Below are 9,795 nucleotides of genomic sequence, written 5' to 3' on the forward strand. Positions count from 1 at the left end.
GAACGGCGGGCAAGACCACGTGGTTTGAGAGTAGGGTGCAGCCCCGCCTTTCTTGACCGGGGTGTGAGGGACGACTCGGATTTTGACCAGCTGTGTGGCTTCGGACGGTCACTTTACTCCTGGTGAACATGGCTCTGTAGTAAGGCAGTTCTAAGGATTAAAAGACGTGTTTCCAGAAAGAAAGAGAGGTATTCGAGTAGGCCGTGCGAATGTAAATGCTTACAATTAACCGTGAACTCCAAAGAGAAAATAAGTTTAGGGAAGGGAGCTGTCTTGAGCTCCGCACATGTGTGTAGCCACACGCAAGAGGCATTGTGACCTCCCTTGATCATCTGGCATGGCTGTGAGCAGATGAAAAATAGGGGGAGGGCTTAGCTCTATACCCTCTTCACCGCGCGCACGCGTACACAGGCATCCTGAGCTGGGGCGGTGCGTGTGCATAGTGGGCATTTATGAATGTCGTGATTGCATTAGTGAGACCATCATTTAATACCTGTCCTCAGATCAAAGAGGTAAGGAGAATTTGAAGAAACAAAATGTCCACACATAGGTTCAGAACAAAGGAAGGAAATTAATATTCACCTGAGGAAGGAGTAGCCCTAATGGGTAGGAGCTGTACCCAATGACAGCTCTCAGCCCAGGGATTCCAACACTGGGAGAGGGTGGATTTTCTAGGCTCCAGAAGCAGAAAGGTCCTCTGGGAGTGACAAGGGACTGGTGGGAAGGATCTCTGGGGCCTGGGTAGGGAAGTGCCTTATTCATTTTGAAGACTGGAAGTGGAGTTGGTAATGCTTAGTAATACCACCATCTCTCTCCTGTTAGCTGATGTACATAAGCCTCCTGTTATCCCACCTAAAAATATAACTTGTTTTGGAAATGGGAATAGGGAATTCCCGTGGTCTCTTGAATGAAATATTGATAATAGAAAGGCAGTTGGGGAGATACTAGTTTTCATACTTAAATCTGAAAGCAGAATTTCCCCCAGATACATAGTGGTTTCCAACCATTTTGAGAATGAGGTCCCCTTTTTAATGTGTACTGTTTTGGAAATCAAGTATGTATCAGTCAGAATTTTGACAGGAAGCAGGTGGTACACTCAAACTGGGTAGTTGAGTAGAATTAATAACTTTTTTACAAAGGCATGGGCAGGGTTTAGGAAAACTCAGGATAGCACAGTACCCCTGAGGCTAGCATAAAGCGAGGAGCTGTTCCCATCTGTCGTGTGCTGGATTGATTCCCCCAAATTAATGGAAATCCTAACCCCCAGGACCTCAGAATGTGACTGTATTTGGAGGTAGGGTCTTTAAAGATTCTAAATACTTTTAATTAAATTAAAATGAAATCATTAGAGTGGACTTTAATCCAATATCACTGGTGCCCTTATAAGAAAGAGATAAGGACACAGACACACACAGAGGGAAGACAATGTGAGGGAGAAGAGCATCATCTACAAGCCAATGAGAGGGATCAGAAGAAACCAACCCTACCAGCACCTTGATCTCAGATTTCTGGCCTCCAGAGCTATAAGAATATAACTTTTACTGTTTAAGCCCCCCAATCATTGTTATGTTACACTCTTACAGCAGCCCTAGCACCATCCATGGCCCAGAAAGGGTAATGGGAAGACACAGGTTCAGAAGAGAACAGCTGAATGGAAAAGAACACTTGACCAGAGAAGAGATAGGCACCAACCGATGGCCACTCAGCAAGAGGGGGCTGGGGAAACAAATACTCTGATCTCAACATCCCCCATTATTTCCTCTTCTGGTGCCTCCCACGGGTCAAAACCAACTGAAAGCCAGAGAGCAAGAAAGCCTGTTGATGCCCATACAGCTCAGCCTGTTAGGGCACAGGGCAGGGTAGAGAGATGGAGAGTGGATCTGGAACATCAAACAAAATATGCATCAGACCTCACAGAATTGTAGTTACACTTTTAGGATCCCTTTAATTTAGAAAAGGCATGATGATTCAGTCACTTATTAATTCAATAAAGCTTTTTAGGTGAATTTGTATTTAGTTAATTAAAGAATCTGCATTCTTTCTCTAAGCCAAGTTTCTCCTGACCTCTTAGCTTCAGAGTAGTAATAAGGTCACATTAGCAGCATTAACTCAGATTTTTATGATTCCTGTGCCCACCTGAATTCTCAGGACCCCTCTTTTCGCTCATTCCCTTATGAATGCCCTTGTAAAAGAGACCCCAGAGAGATCCCTTGCCCCTTCCCTCATGTGAGGACATAGTGAAAAGATGGCCGTTTATGAACCAGGAAATGGGCTCACCAGACACTGAATCTGCCAGCATCTTGATCTTGGACTTCTCAGCCTCCGGACTGTGAGAAATAAATTTCTGTGGTTTTTAAGCCATCCAGTCTATGGTATTTTGTTATCAGCCTGAACAGACAAAGACAAAATATAAGAAACGGATTTTAGTAACTTATTTGTAATACTCATTTACAAACTTAGATAGATTTCTGGATGTCAGCCAAGACCTCTCCTTTCCTCCCTACATCTGCTCAGTCCCCTAGTTCCATCTGTTCTGCCTCTATCTCTTACCCACCTATCCCTTCTTCAACATTTGCCTTGACTGTTGCAACCAGTCTCCTAACTCCACTCTTTTCCCTACTCAGACATTTCTTTCAGTTGCCAGAGGGATTTCAGATGCTCCTCAGATCATGTCTCCTCTGCCTCAGACCCACCCCTGCAGTGTAAAAATCTAAGCTACATAACACACTAGCCAAGACATTTTATTGTCTTGCCCAATCTGATTTTTCTGCATCATTTCTGTTCTCTCCCTAGATGCCAATGCCCAAGATTTAAGAAACTACTTACTATTCTATTTGTGGTCCTACTGCAGTCAGAGCCTACTGGCTAACAAGCCTATTGTGTGCATCTCATCCCAACTATCTTAGTCATCTGTGGCATAACAAAAACCATACACTGGGTGGCTTCAACAGCAGATATTTATTTTCTCACAGTTCTGGAGGGTGGGATACCTAAGATTAAGGTACTGGCTGATTCAATCATGGTGAGGACTCTTGCTGGCTTGGAGACAGCCACCTTCTCACTGTGTCTTCACATGGTGGAAAGAAAGTTCTGGTGTCTCTTACAAGGCCACCAGCTCCATCAGATTAGGACCCACCCCTTTATTAAGACCTCATTTAACTTTACCTCCTACAGGCCCTGTTTCCAATACAGTCACATTGGGGGTTAGGGCTTCAACTTATGAATTTGACAGGGTGGGGCAGGTAGTGGGACAACGATATAATTCAGTCCATAGCCAACTCTCCTCCAGTGACCTCACGTTAGTAACTTGAAATTGACCCTGTAGGAGCATTTACTTACAAGAATGGACAAACTATGAACCTGGGCTTTTGGTGGGAGAGGGACAGTTAATCATTTCCCAGCATACCCCTACCTGTTATTTTCAGGCCTACCTATGTAAGTTAGCACATGGGTCTGCCTGGAATGCTCTTACCAATTCCAAACTCAGCCCAAACTTTCTTTTCTCTGGAACTTTCCTTGACCCTCTAAACAGAATTAGGCCCTTGCATCTCCCCCGCATCCCTAAACCAGTATTTCGAATATCTCTAATATAGCACTTATTGCTTTGGAAAAATAATAAAATGTATTTTACTTAACAAGCACTTACAGAACCCTTACTGTGGGTTGGGTTTTGTCCTGAGTGCTTTACAAATATTAACTCATTTACATATGACCAGAATCGTCCTTGTGCCTTTACTTTCTATTTGGAATTCAGTGTAAGAAACTCTCCTCACACCCTTACAAAGCAGAAGGGCTAAGTTGACTCACTTTTCAAAACTTCAGAGTAATGACAATGTGCCAGTTTGGTTCTCCATTCCCCATAAACATGGAAAAACTAATAAAAATACAGTAGAAATATATTGGAAATTCATTGAATACTGTGCAAAATTGATAAATCTAAAAACAGAGGTCAAAGCATATTATTTAGAATTATGTTGCCAACCACGAGAAAAACGAATGCTAAATATATATTGAAAAAATAAAGCAAATAATTTTAAAAGCAATGGACATATAAAACCATATGATTCCATTCAAATGTGTGTGTGTGTGTGTGTGTGTGTGTGGTGGGGAGTACAGGGTGTGGGTGAGGAATAGTCTCCTTACTTTGGGGATCACACCTCTACCATGGTGTTCTGTGCCTTTGTCTCTCGTAATCTCATTGTTTTATATATTCTGTCCAACTTTGTCTTTGTCCTGACTTTTTCTCAAATCACTCGCTAATTAATTTTTGGCATTGCTTTTTCCCTAATATTTTATAGTCATTTTGATAATCTCCGGAAAATACCTTGCTCTCCAAAGCTGATATAAAAAAGAAGAGAACCGATGTGTGTATGAGCAAAGCTCTGCTCAAACTTTGGAAGAAGGTACAGGTTCATCTCAGTGTGCCCTGATTTTAGCAGGCTCCAGGCTCCACTATTTCTGTGTAATTGTACAATTAGTGACCAGCATTGTAACTAACTTCTGCAGTTATACATTAAGGAGATTTTAAAGGGAACTATGATGATTTTGAACACGAGAAGAAAAGTTATTGATCTATTCTTCATGTCAGTGGAAACAGAGAGTAGGAACATAACAAAGAATTTAGCAACAGTAAGAATAACCTGCTGACATGGATATGTTTACAGGATATCTATTATAATTGCAGAAAAAAATTGTAGAAAATGGAATCCTGTGATCTTAGTATGCTGTACATTGTGGGGCAATTTCACTTGTTGGTTCATTATCAGTGTAGCTCCCTTTGAACAGCTGAATCAAAGAGAATGCTTTCAATAAATGACCACTAGAGAAAGCACTAACTACGTAATGGTTTTGGGTAATTTCATTTCAACAGATGCATTCTATTGGGTGGCTACTAAGAGCCAGGTGCTCTGTTGGATGTGGGGGACACAGAGGTGAACAAGGCAGACCAGGCCCCTGTTCCTCTGGGACTCACATTCTAGCAGAGGGGGAAAAATAAATGCACTAAATAAAAACATAAAGTAATGATGCTATTAAGAAAAATAAAATTGGATATCGTGTTAGAGAGTAACTGGGATGGCTCTTTAATAAATGTATCTGAATAGGAGATATTTCAACTGCAGTCTGAATGACAGAAAGATCGCTATACGGGGATCAGCCAGAAGAGGATTCTAGACAGAAAACAATGCAAAGAAGGTAATGCAAGCACAACTTGGAAAATTTAAAGATTAGAAATTGGGTCACTGTGGCTGAAGCCAAGGTAGGCAGGAGCCAGATATCTAGAATTTTATAAGTTAGGCATGGGATTTAGATTTTATTCCAAGTGCAAATCAAATCCATTGGAGGGTTTTAAGTAAGGAAGTGATGTGATAAATTTATATTTAAAAATATTATTTTGGCATAAAGATAGTTACATAGATCAATGGAATAGAATTGGGAGTCCAGAAATAAACCCACATATCTATAGTCAATTGATTTTCAACATGAGTGCCAAGGCAATTCAACAGGGAAAGAATAGTCTCTTCAAATGGTACTGGGAAACTGGATATTCACACACAAAAAATGATGCTGGAATCCACCATATACAAAAATTAACTGAAAGACCTAAATGAAAGAGCGAAAACTATAAAACTCTTAGAAGAAAATTTAGGAGTAAATCTTCATGACATTGTATTTGGCAATGGATTCTTAGATATGACACCAACAGCACAGCAACAAAAGATAGATCAATTGCACTTCATCAAAATTAAAAACTTTTCTTCATCAAAGAATGCTATCTAGAAAGTGAAAAGACAACTTATAGAGTAGGAGAAAATATTTGCAAATCATATGTCTGACAAGGGACTATTACTCAGAATAGATAAAGAATTCTTCCAACTCAACAACAAAAAGAACAACTAATTGAAAAGTAGGCAGAGGACTTGAATAAACATTTATCAAAATTACATAAAAATGGCCAACAAATACAAATGTGAAAAGATGCTCAACATCATTATTCCTTAGGGAAATGCAAATCAGAACCATAACGGATACCACTTTGCACCCACTAGGATGGCTGTGATCAAAAAATGGAAAATAACAAGTGTTGGCGAGGATGTGGAGAAATTGGAACCCTCATACATTGCTAGTGGTAACGTAAAATGCTGCAGTTGCTTGGAAAACAGTTTGGCAGTTCCTCAAAAATTCAACATAGAGTTACCATGTGACTGAGCAATTCTAGGTATACAACCAAGAGAATTGAAAGCAAAGGTCCACACAAAAAAGCTGAACACGAAGGTTCATAGCAGTGTTATTTGTAATAGCCAAAAGATGGGAAAATCCCAAAGCCCTTCAACTGATGACTGGATAGGCAAAATGTTGCATATCCATACAAAGGAAAATTATTCTGCCATTAAAAAGAATGAAGGACTGATACATGCTACAGAATGGATGAACCTTGAAACAATCACGCTGTGTGAAAGAAGCTAGGCACAAAAAAACCACACATTAGACAGTGGCAATGGTTGCACAATTTTGCAAATACCCTAAGTCACTGAATTTTACACTTTAAAAGTGAATTGTATGGTGTGTGAATTACATTTCAATAAAACAGTTTTTTAAAAATTTCTAGCACCTTGGGTCTTGAACTGTTGTTCTTCCTGTCAGTCTTGTGACAGCTGCCATGTAATAAGCTCAGTGGATATCAGGCCAATTTAAGATGTGTGAATGAGGTCATCCTGTACCAGCCAGCCCCAACCGAGAACTGAGCCTTCACTGACCTCAGGGATCAGTGGAGCTGACCCAGATCACAGAAATTACTTGCTGACCCAAAAAATTGTGAGATCTAATAAATCTTAGTTGTATCAAGCACTGTGTGCTGGAGCATTTTCTTATGTACTAAAAGTGAACTGATACGGACCGTGACCCAGATGGCTGTCACAATGCGCAGTGCCAGAGATGTGGATGACAAGATAGCTTCTTTGAGGGCTCACAGTACCAGAAAGGACCTGCCATTTACACAAAGATACTGGCAGCCAGCAGTCACTGCACTGTCGCCTACGAACGCAGAGATCCACGGGGACTCTGAAGTCAGCACAGATTGCCAGCAGTCAAAGGAGACGAAGGAATGAGCAAGCAAAAAGAGAGCCAGTCCGGCTTCCACCAAAAGCAGGTGGCCCCTATGTGGGACTGTTCCTTATACCACCTCAGCACATTGCCTGCATGGGCACAGAAACCTGGGCAGGAAGCGGAGGCTAGGAGGGAGGGTAGGCCATGTGCTCACCTCTGCCAGCAGCTCATTGCTTCTGAAGACCTGGCCCGACAATCCTAACACCCAAATAAGCTGAATATTTGCCTGAAGGGACACAAAGGTTTTAACTCTGTATTAGAATACCAGACATGACCTGGATAATATTGTCTGGCAAGGGATCAAGTTTTCTTTCCTTCCCACTTTCAGGAACAGAAAAATAACCTGAAAAAGCAATGTTGATGATAGTGGTTATTAGAGGAAGAAAAATCACATTTGCACATTGCTGGATCAAACCTCCCCAATGCAGCCTGTTTCATTCTCATTCATTTTTCTCGCCCTCATGATTGGAGCTAGCAATGTCCCCAGCCCTTGGAAAGTGGAGAAATAAATGTCTGAGTCTCTGCCCATGACCTTCTTCTCTTCGGGTTGTCAGCATGATGACATTCTATGGGTCCTCCATGATTTAGCTCCAAGCCCAGCCCTTCCATAAAGCTTTCCCAACACTCACCTTCAGGCTACAGGCAGTCCTCCTTGCTCTCTGTTCTTAACTGCACTCATCAGACTGTTTTAGAGCTGGCTGGGTCAGTATCCATTTTCCCTACTATTGGGAAACACAATCTCTGCTGCGCCCTACACACTCGGCTCTTTTGCTCCAGGGACACAGGATGCCACTCTGCTCTGTCCCCTCTCCCATAGCCACTAGGACTGTCAGTCACTGCAGACAAAGAGATATGAATCAACCCTCAGGAACAAGAGACTTCAGAGCCATTGTCAATCCCAAGTGTACCAAGTGGTGAAGCTTCAAACACTTGCCTCCTGCAGCCTGGCAGGAGCCTCTACTCACCTTTCACCTCATTTCTGCAAGGTCTGTGTTTAGAGACCCACAGACTCCTCAAGGTGCTTTTTAAGTCTTCCTGTTCTTTGCTGGCAAGTCGTTAATCTGTTTGTGGCAGCATAAATGAAATTAGAGGGTTTAATTAAAACTAATGAATGAGTGAGTGGAGACCAGCCTGGCTGCTTTGCTCTCTGAGCCTCAGAGCAGTAAATAATGAAAATGTCACACAGCGAGTGATATGTTTTAGCAGAAGTGTAAGGCCAGCAGAAATGAGGCCACAGAGAGCTCCTCTTGCCTGGCTGCAATTTGCAAGTTGGTGGAATCACCATTTTGGTGAGTCTTATTAACTAATTCCACACAAACTGTTCCAGTTTTCTGGCCCTTCAAAAAGAAAAAAATTGGTAGCATGCTGGATGCCTACTTTCTTCTTACCGTTGGCGTGCTTTCACAGGGCTCCCCTTAATGTCCCAGTCCTCATAGAGGGGAGCAGTGGGCACAATGATGGGGCCACACTATGGGCATTTAGTAGGGAGGGGTCCAGAATTCTGACTTTCTCAATATGTAGGACACAAAAGGGAGAATTGCCCTACTTGACTTTCAGATACTTCCCCAGACATTATCATAGGTGAAAAACCTGCTCATAATTATTTGGGCTTAGACCTGAACTCCATGTTAACATAAAGTCCTTTTTGCACAGTTTAACTAAGGAATTTTCCAAATATGCAACTACTCTGTGAGTGAAGTAAGCTGGGACTTTGTTTAGCAGCATTTTATATTTTTTCCTTGTTTAAATATTTTTTTAATTTTTCAATTACAGTTGATATACAATATTATATTAGTTTCAGGTGTGCAACATAGTGATTAGACATTTACATAACTTACAAGGTTGATCACCCCGATAAATCTACTACCCATCTGACACCATATATAGTTATTACAATATCACTGACTATATTACCTATGCTATACTTTCATCCCCATGACTATTTTGTAACTGCCAATTTGTACTTCTTAATCCCTTCTCTTTTTTCCAACCCCCCTCAATCTGGCAACCCTCAAAATGTTCTCTGTATCTATGAGTTTGTTTCTGTTTTGTTTGTTTATTTTGTTATTTAGATTCCCCATATCAGTGAGATCATATGGTATTTGTCTTTGTCTGACTTACTCCACTCAGCATACCTTCCATGTCCACCCAAGTTGTTGCAGATGACAAGATTTCATTCTTTTTTATGGCTGAGTATTATTCCATTGTACATATGTACTACCTCTTCTTTATCCATTCATCCATTGATGGACACTCAAGGTTGTTTCCATATCTTGGCTATTGTTTAAGTAATGCTGCAATGAACATATGGATGCAGATGACCCTTTCAAGTAGTGTTTTGGGTTTCTTCGGATAAATACCCAGAAGTGGGATTACTAGGTCCATTTTGGTCTCTTGTTATGGCCTTTATTTTAAAGTCTCTTTTGTCTGGTATTAAGTGTTATAGTCCACCTTTTTTTTTTTACCATTTTCATGAAATTTTTTTTCCATCCCTTTACTTTCAGTCTCTGTGTGTCTTTCTATCTGAAATGAGTCTCTTGTAGGCAGCATATGTTTTAAGAGTTTTGTTTTCTTATCCATTCAGCTACCCTATCTTTTGATTGAAGCATTTAATCCATTTACATTTAAAGTAATTTTTGATAGATATGAAGTTGCTGCCATTTTATTATTCATATTTCTCCTTCCTCCTCT

The sequence above is a fragment of the Rhinolophus sinicus genome, chromosome 15 (assembly GCF_057876585.1).
Source record: "Rhinolophus sinicus isolate RSI-liver-muscle chromosome 15, RSI-T2T, whole genome shotgun sequence".
In the NCBI taxonomy this organism is placed as follows: domain Eukaryota; kingdom Metazoa; phylum Chordata; class Mammalia; order Chiroptera; family Rhinolophidae; genus Rhinolophus; species Rhinolophus sinicus.